This window comes from Stegodyphus dumicola, chromosome 7 (genome assembly GCF_044657685.1).
Source record: "Stegodyphus dumicola isolate Sdum_Otavi_A_Nest chromosome 7, ASM4465768v1".
NCBI classification, from domain to species: Eukaryota; Metazoa; Arthropoda; class Arachnida; order Araneae; family Eresidae; genus Stegodyphus; species Stegodyphus dumicola.
This window is the reverse complement of record NC_140774.1, coordinates 120,957,742-120,978,517: the sequence shown is the minus strand read 5'-3', so window position 1 is coordinate 120,978,517 and position 20,776 is coordinate 120,957,742. Positions and strand designations below refer to the sequence as shown.

Sequence of the window (20,776 nt, the reverse complement as noted above, 5' to 3'; positions counted from 1 at the left end):
ATGAGTGTTAATAAATATTTAAAAATAAAATTAAAATTAAATAAAAAATTTAATTACATTTTTTTAAAAAATTTGTTTAACAAAATTCCACTCATCAGCTGCTTTCAGATCATGCATTCCGCCCGCATATAACTTGAGTTTGAGACTACAGTACTATACAAAAGTTTCTTATGATTCAACATTTACATATTTATGAATTAAAAGTAATAAATAAATAAACATCAACTTCTTTTATGGATTTTTAGCGTTTGCTGCTAGCAGAGAAAAGGGGCAAAATATACAGACGGATACTCTGGTTTGGCAGAAATTTTTTGAAATGCGTCGGTCTTTTAATGCTAATGTCTTTTAATGCTAAGTAGAAGTAGCTCGCTTTCAGTAATATATAATTTCATGTATATCATATATTAATATGATAAGTTTCGATAAAAAAAAAGGAATTTTTTCCCTTTAAAGGACACGTGGAGCTCTTAGAAGTGTATTTCAGTTTTTTTTTTTTTTTTTTTTTCCTATAAAACATAATCACGGAAAACTTTTTATGTATCATTCTAAGAACAGAATCTTTTGAATAATTAAAGAACTTTAATAGCTAAAAATTAAGTAGCCTGTTAAGTTAAAAACTAAACGGCCTGTTCTAATGAGATGACGGTTGTTAAAATCTAGCGTAATTAAGGCAAATTTTTATTTTCTAAGTTTGCATACGAACAAATATATAACTAAATTGGTAAAAGGCATGTTGAACATCCATATCTCATAAGCAAATTTTCAATATTCTGAGAAGCGAAATGAATAAAGATCATTCTAAAATAATGCAATTTTTAAACCATTTGCACATATTTTTAACCAAATTTATAATGTTTCACCAATGTTTTGGATTCCTTCTTTCCCAAAGCCGTGGAATAAAATTTGTAAAGCGAAATGAATGCTTGCTTTTTTAAAAATAACTATTCAAAATGCTAATTTAGGCTGTCTAAATAATATTGTCTAAATTACTATTGAGTTCACACATTAGTCTACAATAGTTTTAGAATTTAAGTCTGAAACTACATACTATGTTTAGGCTTCAGAAATTTTCTTCTTAATAGGCACCTGAAAATTGAGATAATATAAAATATACTAACTTCCGATTAATACTTCATGCACCTTATTCAAAATTTTAAAAGAAAAATTATTGGTATTTTGAAAAAATATTTTAATTAGTTGATTTCCTTACGAAGCAAAATGTTTTTAAACCCCTAATAATCATTATGTAAATGCATTTACTTTGTAAATCAACATATATAAAAAGTAACCAGTTTTCGGATGGAAGACTATGAAAATTAATTATCTATTAATTTGGAGTCAAAATACAGCATTTTACATACAGTGGCTCCCAAAAGTGTTCGTACACTTATGATTTTCATTGAAATAGGGTTCTATCCATTAACTAAAAATAAACTTTCTGAATGAGATTTTAATAATAAGATCTACTATAATCTATTTGTAACGAAGTTACATGAAATATTTTTAAAATATAGCGAAACTTTATTTTTAAGAAATTAATAATCAAAAAATGAGAAACATTTTATCTCAAAAAGTCTTCCTATACTGAAATATTGTTCGATAAAATCAAAATTAGAATTATCGTTTGCCACGTTTTTTAATTTTTGCATTGTGGTGGCATTTAAAAAATCTTTTGTTTTAATTTTTTATCGTTTACTTCCTAATATTCTATTTATTATTGAAAAATGGGTCGCAGACGTAAAGAAATTACAAACAGCATTCGAAAATTGATCATTTTTCACCATAGTAGTGGTAAATCTATTCGAAATATCGCTAAATTAGTTAATTTATCCCATTCTACAGTGCAGTATATGATAAAACGCTTTAAAGAAGAAAAACGGATTGAAAACAAGCTAAGAAAAGGTCGACTGAGAAAGTTAACTAAACGTGATGAGAGATTTATTATTAGAAAATTTGTGAAAAACCCACGTTTGAGTGCTGTAAAAGTTTCTGCAGAATTTAAAATTTTGTTAGTGAGAAAAAAAGAAAGCTTAGGCTTTCATTCGCAAAATCAATGATAAATACACCCGAAACGTACTGGAATAATGTCCTATTTGCTGACGAAAGCAAATTTAACATTTTTGGTTCCGATGGTCGAATAACTGTATGGAGAAGAAAAAATGAGGAACTTCATTCTAAGAACTTAGTTGGAATAGTTAATCATGGCAGTGGAGGTATTCTTATGTGGGAGGGGCATGACAGTATCAGGACTAGGTAATTTGGTATTTATTGATGGTATAATGAATCATTCTCTTTATTTAAATATTTTAAGAGACAACTTAAAATTATCAGCCCAAAATTTGGGTATTGGAAACAACTTTATTTTTAATCATGATAACGATCCTAAGTATACGGCTCTCAACGTTCGCCTGTAGTGTATCTATAATTGTCCACAGGTTTTGAAAACACCACCTCAGTCGCCAGATTTAAACCCAAAAGAACGCATTTGGAAAGAGCTGGAGGTTAGAGTACGAAACACGACATCAAAACGAAAAGCGAACTCAAAACAGCCATGATGGAAGAATGGATGAACATTGATACAGAAATTGAAAAGAAAAAAAAAAAAAAAAAAACTAGTAAAATCTATTCCCAGACGTTTAAAAGCTGTTTTGGATGCTAAAGGATATCCTACTAGTATTAATTTAACCAAAAATGAAAATATTTACTAATATGTCAAGATTTTTTCGAAGTGTACAAAGACTTTTGTGAGATAAAATGTTTGTCATTTTTTGATTATTAATTTCTTAAAAATAAAGTTTCGCTATATTTTAAAAATATTTCATGTAAAAATATTTCATGTATTTTGTTACGAATAGATTATAGATCTTATTGTTAAAATCTCATTCAGAAAGTTTACTTTTAATTCATGGATAGAACCCTATTTCAATGAAAATCATAAGTGTACGAACACTTTTGGGAGCCACTGTAAATGCATAATAAAATTAAAATATTTTCCCTTCATTCTTAATATTATTATTATTATTTTAATGCGCTTATTTTTATTCAATTCCATCCATTTGTAAAGTAGGAATTTTCACAAATTTCAAGCAGTGGTAAGCTACAGGAGACTTATGCAAGCCTTTTGTTTTCTAATTTGAAAGCCTCTCGTTCTTTTTGCACTCACGCTTGTTTATTTATTCCAAGAACACATGTTTTCTTTAATTTTTGGTGCATAATATTTATGTAAACGCTAAAGGGTACGTATCAGTATAAAATTATTGTATTTTGTAAAAATATCAGAATAAAATGTTTAAATATCAGAGCAAAATTCTCAAACTTCAGCGTATAATATCAATATTAACAGCATTATCAGCGTACAACATCAGTGTAATAGCATCTCGTATGAAACTGTTGTTTTATACCTTGCCCCTGCATAGCCATGTCCAGTCAAAAATTTCTATTAAGCTTCTGATGACGCGCTTCTGAGGCGCCACAGAGTTCTTGCTTTGCACAGGTGCGGATTCCGGACGATACCTGAATAGTCCTTGTAAGCCGCCTGGGTGTCCGGATCTGCTCTCACCTGCCACCTGTGTCACAGACACCTGCGTCTGTCTTTCTCTTCGTGAGAATTAAGGTATCGTTTGGTTTCGTTTCAGTAGCTTTGTAGATAATCATAACATCAAGATGATGGGATGAATTCCTGATGTTTAGCTTTCCATTAGAAGGCATCAATTACAGAAACATTTAAGATAATTTAATCCTAAACCTTGTAGAGACATTAGTATTTTTTGAAAGCAGGAGAGATGAAAAATGAGTAATGCCCTCGCCGGGACTCAAACCTAAGACCTCTCGAATACGTGCCGACTGTGCTGTTTCGACCCTACAGCACGAAAGCATGCCAAGAAGGCAGGAGAAACAGATCATAACCTTATGAAAAACTTGTTCTGCAAAACATCGCTCAGCCTGAATCTTCCAGAAGCCCAGCTAACTAAAAGAAGAATATAGTATAGGGCAGCTACTGGCATACATTGTACCGCATAGTTAAATTTACTCTTTATCTGATGTATTTTCTGAGATATTTTGCGATAATTTTAGGCGAATTTCCGAAAACTTTTATATTTTTTAAACCATTTCACATGAACTGGAAGTAAACGATTACTTATTAATTTGGAAAAAAAAATTCTATTGAATGATTTACTGATACCGTGTAACTGCAGGCATCTGAATAACGAAATCTAATAATCGAATTATTTTTAAACAGTTATTGAGGCTTTTAACCCGATGCTTTTATTATTCGTGATATAAAATTGTTGATGAATTTTATAATGAGAATTATACAGTCTCTTATTCCCATTAAATTATACTATGATAAATTATTTTTCTCCTTTTTTAACGTTAATTAATCTGAGTTTTAAATAAAAGCTTACTTCATATCCTTCATATAAATTTTTCATTTTTTATTACTTCCTTGTACGAAGTAAAAAGGAAGTATTGTAATCGTGAAAAGTTTCAGGCAGCATATTTCAACGAAAATATCTATTTTGACAGCTATCGAATGCAATTTAACGATGTTTTTGCGTGATATCTGTACGTAAGGACAGAATAAAAGACTCTTTTCCTTCAAAAAACTTATAAAACTGCTTTAAAATTAATTCTGAAGAGAATTTTTCGTGGCGTCTGTACGAACGTATGTACGTACGTATCTCGCATAACTCAAAAACGAGTAGCCTCAGAACGTTGAAATTTTGTATATAGGACTGCTATAACATGTAGATGTGCACCTCGTATTTTGGTTGCAATCGGCCGCACCAAACGTATATAAATATATTTATATATATATCCACTATGTTACTCGGCTCAGTGATCTCAGTTTCATTACTCTTATATGTTTGTAAATTGTACATTTTTTGCTTTAAAAATGATTGAATTACGTTGTTTGTATCTTTCGGTTAAGGATTTTATGCCTTTAGTAAATCAGTGTGCAATATTTTTAGAATTATCAGCAATTGTAAAGTTGTTTAATTGCCGCTAAGCCTGTTTTTAATGGCGGCCATTGATGTTTACATTTGAAACAGGAGACTAGTGGATTTGTTGCCAATCTAGAGAAACTTAGCTTCGCAACAACAAAGATAACGCACTCATTTATTATTGCCAATTAAATCATGCTTAATTCTTTCTGGAATTTTTTCGAGGAAATAAGCGTTTGAGATTTACTTGTTAATTTTTAATATAGATACTTTGAGTTTTTATGTATTTTTGCCTTCTCGCGAAGTGAGAACAGAATTAATTCAATGAGAAATACTCAATCGTCTGTGAAAAACTGTTTCTTTTTGTTTTGTTTGCTTAATTTCTTTTATACATAGTTCTAGCTTTATTATAGTATTTGAATAGAATATGTGGCAACGATTAGATAATTCTTTAAATGATATACATTTTGTGCATTCTGAGTTATAATATGAATGAAATATAATACTGTTAAGTAAACCTAGCGCCAGAGTGTCGCTATGGTAAACACAGTGCATTTTTAAGAATGCATTTATTCTATTGTGGTTTATGCGCTGTCGGCAAAGTAGGTTTAATTCAATCTAATAAGTTTAAATAAAATGCAAGAAAAAATGCGTATAATTTAATATTCCGTACAAGGAAGTCATGTAGTGTACACATCAGATTTTTTTTATTTAAAATTTTCATAGTTCACGACTGAGTTTAGGAACGCCACTATAAACAAAATTAGTTTATGTCTTTTACACAGTTTAAATTGCTCGAGTAAAACAGACGACATTCATTTCTAACCTTTTCTTGATTTATTTCTTTACCCTTCTTCCTCTGCGGATAAAAGTCTCATATATATATTAAAAAAAAGTATTTTTTAAAAGATAAATCATCAGTTTGGAAATTGTCAAAGCGCAAAATATTGTCATTGTTAAGTGTCTGTGTGTGTAACTTTTAATCACTTTCTAAATGATTTTCATACCCTTGCCTTTCTGCTCTTTGTTTCGTTCATAGAATGAAATAGGAAAACATGTATATTCTCAAAATTACATACACCACGGAAACATAAAAGCTTTATTATTGAAGCTAAATTATTAATTTTACTGTTAGAATGTTTTATAATTCTGTTTCTTGAGTGTACGAGGATATTTCCGTTAAATACTATATTAGAATTATATTAATTTTTTTCTTATAACTTATTTAATTTTCACTTAACAAATGGAAATCACAAATAAATGAAAAATATCTGAAACAAGATGGCTTTCGAATTTGAAAATGAAGTCTTGTCACGTCTCAGATCATTTTGAGTTTTTATTATTTACCTACACTTTTAATTTAAATTACATACACCTACGCTACATCTTACACTGTATGGATAAATTATTCTAATATGAATACAGTCAATCTCGCTGTAGCGAACGTCGTTTATAACGAACACCCGGACACAACAAACGAATTTTTTGCCCACGTCAAATTTCCTATTAATGTTATGTTATACAGCTATAGCGAATCCTCAAATGTATGAAAATCTGATATCACGAACTTTATGTAGATCTTAAAACTATTTTGTATTTGTTATATTTTTTTCAGAATTTCTTCAAGTTCTAATTGAAAAATTACTAGCCTTTAAAATCATCCCCCTTTATGATATTAGGATCCACATTCCTTCAATGTTTAGCAAAAAAGCACCTTTACATTATTGCTCTTAACAACCCCATTTTTTCTCCGAGTGCTCAAACGCTATTCGAAGCAGGTATAACACTTGGTTCTGACAGAACCAAGACACACAACAGGACATCTTAGGACCCTATATGACGGTTGTCAAACTCAAATTCCACGCGGGCTGAATGCTCGCTTAAAAGCTGCTAACGGAGAGGATTTTTTTTATTTAAAAAATATTTATCAAAACATACATTAATAATAATAATCAAAGGAAGAAAGACATTCAAATTTATACTCATTTTCTATCTGAAATTTAAAGCTTTGTATGTGTAAAAAATTTCTGCTGGTTACACTTTGTAATGCAAACGTACTGCCAGTTAAATTTTCAATCTATTTATTTGAAATAATTCTAATATGTTAAATTAACCACTAAATAACTCACTTCTAAATAAAATAATAACTCATTCGAAAACATTTCATGTGGAATAAAACGTAAGAATAAATAATGACAACCTATGATCTGAAACAAGATGGCCTTGTTTCAGATCACCTGTTACTTTTATTTATTAAATTTTACCACGGCGCGCAGAGAAAAAGACATATATTTGTGTGTAGACAATTATAAACTTCTTTATTTCTCATTACAACTTGCAGCTTTTCATAGAGTTCCTATTTTTGTAAAGTTTGTAACCCTGTAAAAAATGTTATTAGGTTACTATTTTGAATTAACCAGTTACCGTGATTTCGATTTGTACTATAACTTCTCCTTTATTCCTCACCAGAATGCAAATTACTTGTGTGTATTGAAGCTGAGTGGTTTTTTGTGTATTGAAGCTGAGTGGTTTTTTGTGTATTGAAGCTGAGTGGTGGTATTGAAGCTGAGTGGCTGAGTGTTTCTTGCATTTGGGCGCCCAACTACGTTGTTAGTCTCTGCCAGCTACGTAATTTTACTGAGCCAATATTTAATTATGTAGTGTTCGATTACATTCCAACGTTTAATTTAAATGTTCTATTTATTTGTATCACCGCGAGCTGTGGTCATTGTAGCACAATAGCGTGCCCTTACACTGCAAGTTCTGTTTAAATAGAAAAAAAGGTTGTTATAACCTTATTAAGACTTCTTCGTTTATCTCAGACACAACGATAATTCGCTTCACGTCTGTTATGATTACAGGACTAAAGTAGCGTTGGCAGATCATGTGTAATCCTATGAATTACTACAAACTATTTTATCACGAACTACTGATGTTCACCGGCCAATCTTTTTCTTTTCTTACATATTAATTTTTAACCCCCCCCAAAAAAAACCTATTCATAAATAAATGCATTGCCAAACTTAAAATTCTTAATGCAAATGTGTTATCCTATTATTTTTATTGTAAATATTCGCAACTGACGGCTTTATCTTTTGACAAGATAATCAGATTTGTATTAATCGAGCCTGTGTCCTACTAATGGAACTAAATAGTTTATAGTATAATACAAATCTTATTTTAATATTTATATTATACCAAAAACTATTTTAGTAATTTTCCGAGGCGTTCATTTTTGTAATGACAGCATGTAAAACTGGACTCCATTAAAATTTCTAGCTTTCTAACAGGTCCGGAATTTCAGGTTAATTTTTAACAGGTTCGGAAGCCGCGTATTTAAACTGAATTTTACTGGAAGTATTTAACCTTGTAGAGTCATTAGGTTAACGGAAGCAAAAAAGATGAAAAATATGCAACCGCCTTCGCCGGGAATCGAACCACGGACCTCTGGAATACCGGCCCAGCGTGCTACCGTTACACCACGAAGGACATTAGGAAAGTGGGAGAAATACCTTATAACCTGAGGTTTTTGGTTTTGAGACAAAATGTTTCTGGTATCGCATGTGTACTATGTGCCATGTGTACTATGTGTACTATATGCCAACTTCTAGTAGAGTATTTAATTATGTAGTTCTTGAGTACTATTCAACGTTTAATTTCAATTTGACTGTTCTATTTTCTTGCATCACCACGAGTTGTGGTGCACAGGAGGTTGCACTTAAGTTCTTTGCTCTGTTTAAATAAAAAGGTTATTGAAACTTTCATAAGACTTTGTCGTTTTCTCTAACACAGCGATAACCCATTTCACGGCTGTTAGGTTTAAGTAGCATAACCAGATCAAGTGAAAGCCTTTAAATCTAGTACTTACACGCAGGGCTGAGGAGTCAGATTCGGAGTCATGGAGTCGGAGCTGGAGTCGCTAAAAACAGGTCAACTCCGACTCCAGTTTTTATTGGACTGTTTGAATTTGAAATGAAATTAAAATGAATTGAAAAAAGTTAATGACAAGCTGAGTTATTATTTTTATTTATGGGCTATATACATTAATAAATAGTTGTTTTCTATTTTATTGACATATAAATAAATAAATAGATATAAGGGAGGAGGATGGATGTGATATTTACCATTAGTGATTGACTGATTCATTTAATTACAAATCTCACTGGTAAATTTAGGTAAGTAGCAATAGCAGCAAGAACTCCCAAAATTGATGCCATTCTTAGGAAGCGAGCAGGGAAAGGAGCAATTATTGATCAAGCAACGCGATAAAAAAGTACATATTTAATGATAAAGAGGTACCTGATGATAAAGAGGTTAGAATTCAGAACTTTTTTAGAAGATGTAGATAACTCTAATGTTTCAATAACAGAAAGACTGTGGAATGATCTTGCAGAATTGGAAACTCTTCTTTCTACACCATATATAGCCACAAAAAAGCTGCAATCTGAAGAATTGACAGGAGGTGAGAACGGAAGAATGTGATGTTTGTTCTTTCTGAAATGGAGGGTTTATTCCAAAAGGAATCATTTCTTCAAGGAAGAAAAGAGAAAGTAGTTTGCTAGACAATGAGATCTTGCTGGGTTCAATATATGTAGATCCAAAACACCGAATTTTCTTGGATGACGAAAAAAACAAAGAAAGCCATCTATGAACTTTAATTAAGAATGAAATTATTCTCAGAACTGTTGGAGAATTCAAATCAGGAAACTCAAACCGCAGACATTACAATTGAGTCTCTATCCGGTGATGAATTACATTTTGAGAAATATTTTTGGATAATATTGAAAAGGCAAAGCGAATGAAAATAAAGAACCAAGAGACTTTAGATACAAAAATGAAAAAAAATACAAAAAAGATTTCTACACGACCTTTGAAGAAATAGAGAAATATGATTGTGCTTGCAGGACACCTCTTTTAGAATTATAAAAATCTATCCTGAAAAGTTAAAAGAAGTAACCCTAACAGTAACAGCTATTTCTCCTACTCAAGTTAGTGTGGAAAGACTCTTCTCAGCTCTGAAGTTTATCAAATCGGATGTATGGCCCTTCAACAAAGAAGATCTTGCCGAAGCTATGCTGTTTCTTATAAATAACTAATGCTAGTTTTTCCATTTCATAAAAAATGCTAAATAATATAAATAATTTGATATGCCCTCATTTTTTTTTCTGTAGCATCTATTACTTCTTTTATATTAAAAAAAATAAGCTGTAACCCATGTGTATATGTTTACATATATATGTTGTATGATCTTAAATTTACTTAGTGCGAAATCGAGTTATTCTACTACTTGCGCATATGAGGGAGTCGGAGTCTAAAATTCCAGGAGTCGGAGTCGGGTGTCGGTCATTTTCCTTACCGACTCCACAGCCCTAAATAATTGCAATTAACCCTTAATATTATTTTTTTTAAATTAGAGTCATTAAATACTTCTTTTAGGAGATGTGACAATGTTAATCAATCTTTTATTGTTATTACTATTATTAGTCAATCAATTTTTACATTATTTTGTGAGACAAACCAATTTTTTCTTATCGTATAGAATATAGCGGGGTTCAACTGTACTTCAAATTACGAAATCTTAAAAACAATAAGAAACGATACAAATGTGCTGTCATCATTTAAGAGAAAATAGGTGAAAATAAAATTTTAATTTACAAATTCGGCAGAAATCATCACTGCTCAAGTGAAATTAATTGTAATCGTTACTTTAACTATCGAATTAAGTTGCTCCCATAAACACTAGGCAACCAACCACGATTCTAGACAATTCGGGTTGTCTAGAAAGTGATGGCCTTGAAGAACATGAATTACAGGTGATGTTTAATATTATGCTTTAGAAAAATCCGTCATTTTCATATGCAATCGTCGTAAGCGGTTTCAGTGTATTTTACGTTCTTTTATTTCTGAAAGCTTCATTTATAATAATATTTGGGAGGTGGTAAAAAATACGCGTAAGGTATTTTACTTTAATCAACCAGTTATTATGATTTAAGTCTTTACTATAACTTCTCCTTTCCGTATTCTCACCAGAATGCAAATTAGGTTTGCGTGTATTTTGTAGAGTCATTAGGCAATTTCGAAGCAGGAGAGATGAAAAATGAGCAACGCTTCGCCGTGACTCGAACCACGGGCCTCTCGAATACGCGTCGAGCGTGCTGACCACTACACTACGAAGGCATGCTAAGAAGGCGGGAGAAATACCTTATAATTTAAGTTGAGGATTTTGAACCTTCAGACTAGAGCTTCTTGCAACCGCGTCCTGCTGTTAGTTACATCTGTCAGCTTTGCTTATTTTTAGGCTTTAGCGTTTATCTAACCGATGCTTTAAATTACGCGCCGGTAAAATTCTAAGCCAGTTCAATTAGTTTATTTTATGTGTCATGTCCGACTACGTTACCTGCATTTGAATTTAACTTATGTTAATTTAAATCCCACAAGCAGTGGACTTTTGTTTGTATCACAAGTTGTGTCTATTCTGTTCAGTTTCAGCCTACATGAGAAAGGTTAACTTCTTCAGTACTTTAAGAGTTGTTTAGGACATAGCGATAACTGTTAATTTAGTAAGGTCTGCAGGACATTAGCTCTAGCTTCCAGTTACAACAAAAACCCTACATATAGTTTCGACTAATAGAGGCCTAATATTTTAGTACCATTATCAAAGGTGGCCAGATAGTCGTCATGGATAAGAACACTTACATCGATGGTGTCACTAAACTCTTAAACGAAGGACCATATAATCCGATCCCTAAAGATCCTTCACCTTCGGACTTATCCAAAATAAAAACTGCGATCAAATCTTCGCAAATCATTTCAAGCAACTTAAAACATTCGCTTATCCCATCTGTTGCGAATTGTGCCAGATTATATGCTCTTCCCAAAATTCATAAAAGTGGTATTCCTTTCCGCCCTATTGTATCAAATTTAGGTACTGCCTCGTATCCATTAGCTAAATATTTAGTTTCTAGATTTTCCACTCTATTAGACAATAACATTTACACCATAAAAAATTCAATAGAGTTTGTAAAAAAGGTTAAAAACATTTCTCCTCGTAATTTACTCATGGTTTCTTTTGATGTAAAATCATTATTCACCAATGTCCCAGTGGAGGGTGCATTAAGATGTCTAGAAACCAGACTTCGCGAATTTCATTTCTCTTGCATCGAAATTGATGAGCTTATTTCTCTCACTCAACTCTGTTTGAAACAAACACATTTTGTTTTCCAAAATAAATATTACAAGCAAACTGAGGGATTAGCCATGGGAAGCCCCCTCAGTCCCATCCTGGCTGATATCTACATGCATTATTATGAATCAAAATTATTTGAAACTTTAAACTTCCCGGCATGGTTCCGCTACGTAGACGATACTTTTACCCTGTTTGAAGGTAATAAAGATGATTTAAATAGAGTTCTTTCAACAATGAATTCTATTGATCCTGCTATTCAGTTCACTTTTGAACTTGAGACTTGCAATTCTCTTCCGTTTCTCGACATTCTGGTCACACGTAACACATCCAACTTCAGTACTACAGTTTACCGTAAACCTTCATCGGTTTGCCTTCCACCACACTTTAAATCATGTCATCCGACTAAACAAAAGTTAGCTTCATTTTATTCCTATGTTTTCCGTGCTCTTCAAGTTTGCTCCTCCAAACTAGCCCTTGATGAAGAGCTAAATTATTTAAAAGCAATAGCTATTGACAGGGGCTTTTCCCCCAACATTATTAATCAAGCAGTTAAAAAATTCTCATCTCAACACACTAAAAGCTACACTCTTATTTTAGGAGATTATAAAAATTCTGTTGTCATTCCCTTCTTTCCATCAATTAACTATAAAGTTGCACATATTTTGCAGAAATTTAACTTTCGGGTTGTTTACTCTCCCATCAATAAAATTCCAACTTCTATACTCAAGGACCCCATTCCGGATATGAATTCCTGGGGTATTTATAGGATTCCTTGCCAGTGCGGTTTAATTTACATTGGCCAAACTAAGAGAGCCTTAAAATTTCGCGTCAAAGAACATGAGGCATATGTTAGAAAAAAGGAAACACAGAAGTCTTCTGTTGCTCAACATTGTTGGTCCGAAAATCACACTTTCAATTTTTCTGCTGCCAAAATTATTCAAAAAACATCTTCCATTGGAGAACTGGATTTTCTAGAGGCATTTCACATTCATAAAAATCTTTCTGTTCTAGTTAACGATCCTAATTCCAATCCAAATTTGCCTTCGGCTTTTAGAGAAATTATGTTTTAGTTCTAGTTTCGCCAACAGATGGCGCCACTTGCTTATTCTTGTCCAGGCTTTCTTATCTTATCTAAACATTATTTCCTATCTTGTTCATTTGCGGTTTTGCAGCTGAAGATGATGGTTCGGTAAAACCATCGAAACTAGTCCTGTGAAAATTTTGTAAATTAACGCTGATTTTTGTTGTTTGACTTCTGAATTAGCATTATAAAAGCTTAAACTACGCCGCAGCCCATCCGAGCCTGGCTCTGGAACTTCTCGATTTTTAGATAAATGTTAAGTGCAGCCGGAGCGCACCAGAGCTCTTAAATGAAAGGGCTGTTGAATTTATTTTATGTAACTGAACCACAATTTCAGCAGAAAATTCTTTAGATACTGGAAAATTTATTTTAATAATAAGTCTTGAAAGTCGTTTCTAACTGCTGCGTGTCTTTTTCAGGGGAAATATACATTATGATGAAAGTTGAGATGGCAGAAAAGCCCTCCCCCACATGTCAAAGGCTTATTCTCCAAGTGCAAGGAATTTATGAGAGTGGGTAGATTTTTCGTTCTATGTCGGTAGAGTCGTGGTCAGAAAGTGATGGACTATTCTCTCTTTATTTTCACACCTATCCATCTCTGTTAAAATATCCGATGAGTGTGCTATTTCCCCCAAAATTTCCTTCCCTTATTTCCAAGACATGCAGGTAGGAAGTAAGAGTCTTTTCTTACTCCGAGAACACATTGCCGGATTCCCCATTAACATCACTCTCGTGATTTATTCTCCCTAATACCCCCTCTCCCAAATCACTTTTAACTGCCCTTTAAAGTATTATGAGAATGTGTTTAATAAAAATAACATGGATTTTTTTTAAGACGATTACCAGCCTTACGTCTTTACAGTTCTGTGAAGGTGGTCATCTTAGAGAGATGACATTCAATACTAACATTTCTTTATGTTCTCAAAAATACTGGTTACACTCTTCGGAATGGTAGACCTAGAGAGACTGTCATTACGAAAAAGACTTACTACTATACATCACGTTTATTCTTCTCAAAATGCAAATTAGGAATTTAATATTATATTGCTCGTATGAGAAATTCTTGACTCTAGAAATCAGAGCAAAATTTGCTGGGGTCGCAAAATCGTTTTTAAAACTTAATTTTCTCTTGAGAAACACGTAAACAAGAGTTTTCTAACTATGCAAATAATCTTACTATTTATCCCAAATATCTAGGCATTAAGACAAATCTGAATTTTTAAAGGCAAATTTACATGAAAACTAAACAAAAAAACGTAAAATGAAGGTTCGTACGCATATAAGACGACATCAGATAGATGAATTAATATAATCCCAAATATTCTACAAGAAGGATAATTAAAAATCAAATATCATAATTTGAGGTAAAATTTGCAAAATTAAGAAAACATGTCTTCTTTTAATGCAAAAGTTACGGATAATTTATACCTTTTTAATGTTAAGTTGCATTTTAAAGAATGGATAAGGTTTTCAAGGAAATAAAGAGAATTGTATTCCAGCAAATATGGTTAGGTTATTTGGAAATGGCAAAGCCACGAAGGCTATCTGCCTAACAGGAGGGTTGCTTTCGTGGAAAAGCATTCTGAGGAATGTAGGCCGTATTCATGTTACCCATGGGATAACCACGAAATAGAACCTTGCAGCCAGTTCGTTCGCCAGCGTTCGAACCCAAACCAGGTCAGACTACCAATATGCCGCTCTCTTGACTACTCAGCTACTGGTGGAAAAGTTTGTTTGTTTGTTTATGTGATTATGGCAAAGCCTCGAGGGCTAACTGCTGAAGGAGTGAGGTGCCTTAGCGAAAGATTTTCTAAGGGAAACTAGATCTATACACATTATACATGGGGAAAACCACGAAAACACCCATGCAGCCAGCCCGCTCGCGGGATTCGAGCCTCGGACAGAACTACCAATGTTCAGCAACTTTACCGCACCCAGTGCCGCCCTAACCACAGGGCTAAATGGGCTATAGCCCCAGGGCGCAAGCCTTTTGAGGCGGCAATTTTTTATTTGCGATATACTAAAAATTTATTTTTCATTTTATTAGTTTTTACTTATTTTTAAATTACTTCTTAAAATATTAAACTGATTTTTATTTCTTCCAAATGTGCTGAAAAACGATAGATAGAGAAGGGCAACGCGAAATAGGAGTAACACCCTACCGATCGTACTTTTGTTTCAGTCGCATTTGAACTGTCGGAGCTGTACTGGAGTTAATATAAGACCACCTACGTATACTCACCGCGTCGCCAGGGCATATTCATTTATCTAAACGTAAATTGTATTATTTTAACAATCCTGATAAAAGATAGGAACATAAAGGGGTCACTGATGCGTACCTTAATATAGATTGCACGACAAAAGTAAAATTGATATAATTTTAGTATTTGTCGACTGAATAAGATGAATTAAAAATTGAAAATTAAGTGGAAATTATTAAATTATATTATTATCTTCCTAAGGTAAGTGCTTTTCCTTTTACATACACTAGTGGACAAAAAAAAACGCATAATCAAAAAAATGGCATTTAGCAAGATAATATTTCTTAATTTTAAAAGGTTAAAAAATAAATTGGTTTTTTTTTCTCATTTTATATTTAAAAATATATTTACTTTAAGGTATAAAGAAATTAGGTAGTATATTGAACGGTTTATAAAAATCAAAGTGGACCAAAAAAATGCATATTGAAAAAAATTGCCTTTTCCCGCCAAAAAACATTAAAAAAATCTATGATTCAGTGCATCCATGTCAAAGCAATTATCAATTGAAGACAAGGCTCAAATTGTAGCTTTCCACGAGTCTGGAATGAGCCAAATGGAGTTATCAAAAAAATACTCCGTAAATCAATCAACAATTTCCAGAATTGTTAAAAAATATCTTCATCTCGAAAACCGGGATCTGGCCGAAAGTTGTCACTCTCATCAGGTGATTTAACTTTTTTGAAGCAAAATATCTCAAAAGATCCTAAATTAGGATCAAATAAATTGAAAAATATATTAAATGACAGAAAAAGAAAATGTGTTTCATCTAGAACAATTCGTCGTGGATTGTGTTCTATGGGTTTGCCTGGCAGAGTTTGCCTGTTCTAAACCATATTTAAATGTTATATTGTCCTGAAAATGTTTTAAGCAGATATGAGCATGCTAAGAAATGGGTTTATTACACTCAAGAGCTTTGGAATAGCATAATCTGGTCAGATGAGACCAAGATAAACTTGTTTGGATCAGATGGACGAAGATATGTGCGTCGTAAGGTAGGGGAAAGATATAATTTGAAAAATTTAAAGCCTACTGTTAAACATGGCGGAGGGCATATTATGGTTTGGGGTTGTTTTAGCTCTAATGGCACTGGAATGTTAACGATCATTGAGGAAAATATGGATTTTTTAACCTTTTAAAATTAATAAATATTATCTTGCTAAATGCCATTTTTTTTTTATTATGCGTTTTTTTTTTTTTTTTTTTTTTTTTTTTTGTCCACTAGTGTATATGTTAGCTAAAAATTAATTAATAATGATATATACATATTTAACAATTTTATAACAATTTTTTATTCCATTATGTAGGAAGACTAACCATGGAACATAAACGAAAAAAATTATCTGGTTCCGCCAACCGTAAATTAAGGCAAAAAGCTCTCTTGGAAAAAATGCCTACATTAACAAATTTCTTTAAAAAAGGCGAAACACTTTCTATGGATATTACAGAGGATGAACAACACAAAGAGGGAAAAGGAAAAAATCAACAACAGTATGACAATAATGCCCAGCAATCAAATGTGAAAGAAAAAGAAGAGGACCAGAAACAACAAAACATGGAACAGCCACAGCCAGAAGATCAAGAAAGAGAATATTTAGATGAAGATGAACTTAGTAATATGTTGAGTGTTAATTATACTGATCCAGCATTATGGGGAAGATTAAGCGAAGATAAAATTACAGATATAATGAAGAACATATCTAACGTAGATGTAGATATTCAAGAACTAGACTTTTCTGCATCTAAAGTGGTCTACAAATCACAGAGCAGGTATGCTACAAAAATGATATTTTATAGACGTTTACAAAACGGAAAACAACAAAAAAGAAACTGGCTTTTATACTCAAATACTTCAGGAAAAGTATATTGCATCCCTTGCAAACTGTTTGGTAGTGCCAATAATCCATTTAGTGCAGGTTTTAACGATTGGAAACACAGTGAAAAAATTTCGGACCATGAAAATTCAGCCCTTCATAAAGAAAACACCCGTATAATTGTGAACAGATCTACAGAAAAATGGGAATATTTCAAAAATTATTCTATTATATCAATGGAAAAAAATACGAATTACTGGAAAAATATTTTAGAACGTATCATCGAAGTCATAAAATTTTTAAGTTCAAGGGGTTTGGCTTTTAGGGGAGAAAATCAAACTATTGGTGATAAACATAATGGGAATTATTTAGGGTGCTTAGAACTTTTAGCAAAATTTGACCCTATTTTGCAACAACATATATTTAATTTTGCAAATAAAGGTACTGGGAATATTTCTTATTTATCTGCAAATATTTGTGATGAGTTTCTAAAAATATTGGGCAGAAATGTTAGATGTTTTATTATTACGGAACTAAAAGAGGCAAAATATTACTCTATTATAGTAGATTCGATGCCCGATATTTCCCATATGGATCAATTAACCATTGTCGTAAGATATGTCAATAAAAATGGAACACCCGTTGAAAGGTTTTTAAAATTTTTGGAGAATACTGGCCATAAGAGCTCAGAAATGCAAGACTGTATTTTAAAGCTATTATCTGATTTAGATATTAGTTTGGAAGATTGTAGAGGACAATCTTATGATAATGCCTCTAATATGTCGGGTATATATAACGGCCTCCAAGCACGCATTAAATCTAGAAATAATCTTGCCATTTACGTGCCTGTGCGGCACATTCTTTAAATTTAATTGGACAATCGGCAGCTGAATGCTGCATACAAGCAACTAAATTGTTTTTGTTTCTACAAAACTTATACAATTTCTTTGCCGCATCAACATCAAGATGGGAAATTTTAAAAAATACGCTAACAGCAAAAAATAAAGTTCCCAAAAAATTAAGCGACACTCGTTGGTCAGCAAGAGCTGATTCAGTGAAAGTAGTGGTTTCGGGCTATGAAAATTTTAAAAATGCTTTAACTAAACTTTACGAAGATAATTTTCAAAAGCCTGCAACAAAAGTTGAAGCCCAGGGGTTGTTAAATGAGTTCAACTCATTGGAAACTGCTATTATGATAGCATTTTGGAGTGAAATATTGGAAACCATCGATAAAATTAATATATCGCTTCAAAAAGTTGATATTACAATTGAATGCATTGTTTCATTATATGCTTCTTTAGAAAAATTTGTACAATCGAAACGAAATATAGATTCGTTTAACCTTTACAAATCAGAAGGTATAAAATTATCTGGCTGTTATGAATACAAACGGTTACGGAAAAGAAAAAGACAGTTCGACGAAAATACGTCGGAAGAAGTGCAAGTTGATGCAAATGACGAATTCCGCATAAAAACATATTATGCTATTATTGATAAAATTCTAGCAGAAGTACAAAAGAGAAAATGTGCATATGTTGACATTTATTCAACATTTGGGTTTCTAGTTAATTTAAAAAATATAAATGAAGACATAATTAGAAATAATGCTGCAAAGTTGTGCGAAATATATCAGAATGATTTAGAAAACAACTTTATTGAAGAATGCCTACATTTTAAACATGTGAATTTATTGGAAAATACCGAAAATATATCTATCGCAGAACTAAGTTTAAAGACAATAATCGAGTTAAAAAATTGAATCTACATTTCCAAACGTAACCACAGCACTGCGCATATTTTTAAGTATCGCCACAACAAACTGCAGTGGCGAAAGATCATTTTCAGCAATCAAAAGAATAAAAAATTACTTACGATCTTCTTTGGGACAGAGTAAACTCAATGATTTAAGTATTTTGTCTATTGAAAGAGATTTATTTGAAAATTTAAATACTAGTGATATTATTGATTAGTTTGCCAAAGAAAAAGCTAGGAAAGTAAATATATAAGTTACATTTGTTTAGATTAAGGTGTGTTTTTGTTCTTAAATGGTTTTTTATTTAATTAAATTTTATTTTTGTTTATGTTATGCAGTGATGGAGAATCATATAATAGTTCCGATCAAGTTCTAAGGATTAGACTAAAAACTGATCGGAACTGTCATTATTGAGATAATCCCCTCAAATCTGGGTAAACATTTATACCCATCTTTTAAATAAGTGACTTTAAAGAAAAGTTACAATAAAGATAACAGTTTATTATAAAAGTAATAAATAGTTTTTTTCTAGTTCTGACACTTTTGTTTTGTATAACTTTTCCGACTCCCATTTGCCATTCTGTGTATTTTCTTAGGAAGAAGGGCGCATTATTTTTAGTAGCCCATGGGCGCCGAATTCCTTAAGACGGCCCTGACCGCACCGGCGGGAAAGAGTCTGTACGGTATTTGCTTCTTAAAGTGACTGCATAAATTGTTTCCACACTATTCACTCATTTTATTTTTTAATTATTTTTTATGTATATGCAGTTTATTTTTTAATTTTTTCTTATTTTTGACACATTTCATAATCTATTATAATGAGTATATCTTACTTTTAAATATCTCATATATCTTATTATAAATACATTAAAACCTAGTGAATAGATTATTAAGAGCAAAGACTGTTAAAAATGTTATTGGGCTAAAATTATGCAATCTATTTTAATAATATTTAAAATTATTATTGACATGCAATACATAATTTCGGAAGAAAATGTTGGGCTAAATATTACAACTGATAATAAAATATATATAAATACAATGAACTCTCTCAAGGCGACCCCTTTTAAAGGACCAGCTTATTTTAGAACATGATCAACCACCTCCAAGAAAATGAAATCATTTGAAACAGTGAGAGTTTTATTACATAACCACTCATATTTCAGTAATAAAACGTTTTATTATTGGTAATAAATAATAGTCACAGTGCTACAGATAAATTCGTAAAAATACAGATTTATATTCGAAGCATTTTAAATTTTGGACAGTGTTAATACATTGTGTATGATAGAACTTTAGTCTCGTTTAAAATCGCCATTCGTAACAATTGTGTACATTGAATGTTTTAAGGAGAAACAAGACATTAACTTATGATAAAAGCGATTCCAGATTATTGAATTAATCCATTGCGTAGGTTAGAAATTTAGTTTGGTTTAAAATTATCATTCCTGACAACTAAAAGTACATATGAATATTTTAAAGAAACAAGGTATTAATTTATGACAAAATTCATTCGTGATTATCAAATACATTCACTGCAAGAGGTCTGCAACGTTTAATTCGAATTAAGCAGGCTGTTAGACAATTTATCTATACATTCACTAGTTAGCCAACATAGAAATCAATTTTGCACGGAAATACGAATACTTTTTTGAATTAAGATCAGATCTCGCAAGATTCAAATTCTATGGAAGTAATTAATAAAACAAGTATATTCGATAAATGTGTTATATTAAAC

The 20,776-nt window shown here is 31.8% G+C and overlaps 2 protein-coding genes across 2 annotated transcripts in view; one reads left to right on the top strand and one right to left on the bottom strand.

Moving 5' to 3' along the window:
* The window catches only part of Myo61F (unconventional myosin 61F), a 225,143-nt gene that overhangs the window by 22,612 nt on the left and 181,755 nt on the right, over nt 1-20,776 (top strand). The window lies entirely within an intron of this gene.
* LOC118182017 (polycystin-2-like) overlaps nt 1-20,776 on the bottom strand; it is a 113,961-nt gene that overhangs the window by 92,652 nt on the left and 533 nt on the right. The gene's annotated exons all lie outside the window — the stretch shown is intronic.